Source organism: Rhinoraja longicauda, chromosome 12, assembly GCF_053455715.1.
Source record: "Rhinoraja longicauda isolate Sanriku21f chromosome 12, sRhiLon1.1, whole genome shotgun sequence".
Taxonomy (NCBI): Eukaryota; Metazoa; Chordata; class Chondrichthyes; order Rajiformes; family Arhynchobatidae; genus Rhinoraja; species Rhinoraja longicauda.
The window spans coordinates 49,847,777-49,850,120 of record NC_135964.1 but is presented as its reverse complement, the minus strand read 5'-3'; the positions used below and the strand labels follow the sequence as shown (position 1 = coordinate 49,850,120).

The following is a 2,344-nucleotide window of genomic DNA, read 5'->3' as shown; positions in this document are numbered from 1 at the left end:
CACAGATTCACAACTCTCTGACTGAAAAGGTTTTTCCTCACCTCCGTTCTAATGGCCTACCCCTTATTCTTAAACTGTGGCCCCTGGTCCTGGACTCCCCCAACATTGGGAACATGTTTCCTGCCTCTAACGTGTCCAACCCCTTAATAATCTTATATGTTTCGATAAGATCCCCTCTCATCCTTCTAAATTCCAGTGTATACAAGCCTAGCCGCTCCAGTCTTTCAACATACGACAGTCCCGCCATTCCGGGAATTAACCTAGTAAACCTACGCTGCATGCCCACAATAGCAAGAATATCCTTCCTCAAATTTGGAGACCAAAACTGCACACAGTACTCCAGGTGCAGTCTCACTAGGGCCCTGTACAACTGCAGAAGGACCTCTTTGCTCCTATACTCAACATATAGCACAGGCTCATAGTATATAGCACAGGCTCATAGGGCTAACTTCCCGCCTGATGTACGTTAAGAAGGCATAGGGTATCCTTGCCTTCCTTGGTGAGGGCTTTTGAGTATGAGTCAGGAAGTCAGGACTTTGGTTAGGCTGCATTTGAGGTATTGCGTGCAGTTCTGGTCACCCCCATTAAGGAAGGATGGGGAGGCTTTGGAACATGATAAGGGGACAACTTTCAGTGCAAGGTAAAGGCAGTAAAGTCCGATCAAGAATAGTCCAAGGGTCACCAGTGAGGTAGATAGTAGTTCAGCACTGCTCTCTGGTTGTGGTAGGATGGTTCAGTTGCCTGATAACAGCTGGGAAGAAAACTGTCCCTGAATCTGGAGGTGCGCGTTTTCACACTTCTGTACCTTTTGCCCGATGGGAGAGGGGAGGAGAGGGAGTGGCCGGGGTGAGACTGGTCCTTGATTATGCTGCTGGCCTTGCCGAGGCAGCGTGAGGTGTAGATGGAGTCAATGGAAGGGAGGTCGGTTTGTGTGATGGTCTGGGCTGCGTCCGCAATTCTCTGCTATTTCTTGCGGTCTTGGACGGAGCTGTTCCCAAATCGTGCTGTGATCCATCCCGATTGTTGGACTCAAGTTGGACACAAGGTGCTGGAGACCTTATCTCTGGAGAACATGGATAGACGGTGTTTCGGGTGGGAATTGTAGAAGGAGGGAGCGGAAGCTGGAAGAGAAATGTGGGGCTGGGACAAAGCCTAGCAAATGATAGCAAGGAGTTGTGGACGCTGGTTTACAAAAAGACACAAAGTGCTGGAGTAACTCAGCGGGTCAGGCAGCATCTCTGAACAACGTCGATAGGCGCTATTTCAGGTTGGACCTTAGACTTTACGCTTTAGAGATACAGCGCGGAATCAGGCCCTTTGGCCCACTGAGTCCATACTGACCAGTGTACACTGGCAACAGCCATTTAGAACTGAGATGAGGAAAAACTTTTTCAGTCAGAGAGTTGTAAATCTGTGGAATTCTCTGCCTCAGAAGGCAGTGGAGGCCAATTCTCTGAATGCATTCAAGGGAGAGCTGGATAGAGCTCTTAAGGATAGCGGAGTCAGGGGGTATGGGGAGAAGGCAGGAATGGGGTACTGATTGAGAATGATCAGCCACGATCACGGTGCTGGCTCAAAGGGCCGAATGGCCTCCTCCTGCACCTATTGTCTATTGTCTATTGTCTACACACCCTGGGGACAATTTTCACCCTTTACCAAAGCCAATTAACCTACAAACCTGCGCGTCTTTGGATTGTGGGCGGAAACCGAAGATCTCGGAGGAAAACCCACGCAGGTCACGGGGAGAACGTACAAACTCCGCACAGACGGCGCCCGTACTCGGGATCGAACCCGGGTCTCCGGGCTGCGACTCAACCGTGGCTCCACCTGCGAGCCAAAGGAAGCACGAGAACCGGGTTGGGGCAAGGACGCTCCCGGGCCGAGCGATGGATGGTGCCACGGACTTACTGTAGATTTCCACCAGGACCGTGGCCTCCTGAGAGTCCCCATTGACGTCGGTCACTTGGCAATGATAGATGCCGGCATCCTCCTCGTTGGCGTTGTAGATGGTCAGGCGTGACCGCACGCCCTCGCTCTGCACCACCACTCGTTCGTTGGAGACCACCCGCCCCCCGTCAGGGCTGTACCATTCTATGCTGACCGGTTCTCCGATGGCTGTTGGGATAAAAGAAAGCAAGTCAAAGCAATGAGCCAGGACGAACGAGACGTGAAGAAGGGTCTCGCCCCGCAATGTCACCCATTCCTTCACAGGCGTGAATTGTAAATTGTAAATCATAATGTTTTATTATTAATTGTTTACTGTATGTCGTGTTGTTACATTCCTTGTATGTGTACATACTTGGCCAATACCATTTATTCAATTCAATTCAATTTGCGTGCAGCG

At 50.8% G+C, this 2,344-nt stretch overlaps 1 protein-coding gene across 1 annotated transcript in view; it reads right to left on the bottom strand.

Moving 5' to 3' along the window:
• ncam2a (neural cell adhesion molecule 2a) overlaps window positions 1–2,036 on the bottom strand; it is a 161,048-nt gene extending 159,012 nt beyond the window's left edge. The window contains exon 1 of the mRNA XM_078409730.1: window positions 1,909–2,036. The gene's annotated coding sequence lies outside the window, so the exon portion shown is untranslated. The remainder of the gene's footprint in view (window positions 1–1,908) is intronic.
• Window positions 2,037–2,344: the final 308 nt, after the last annotated feature.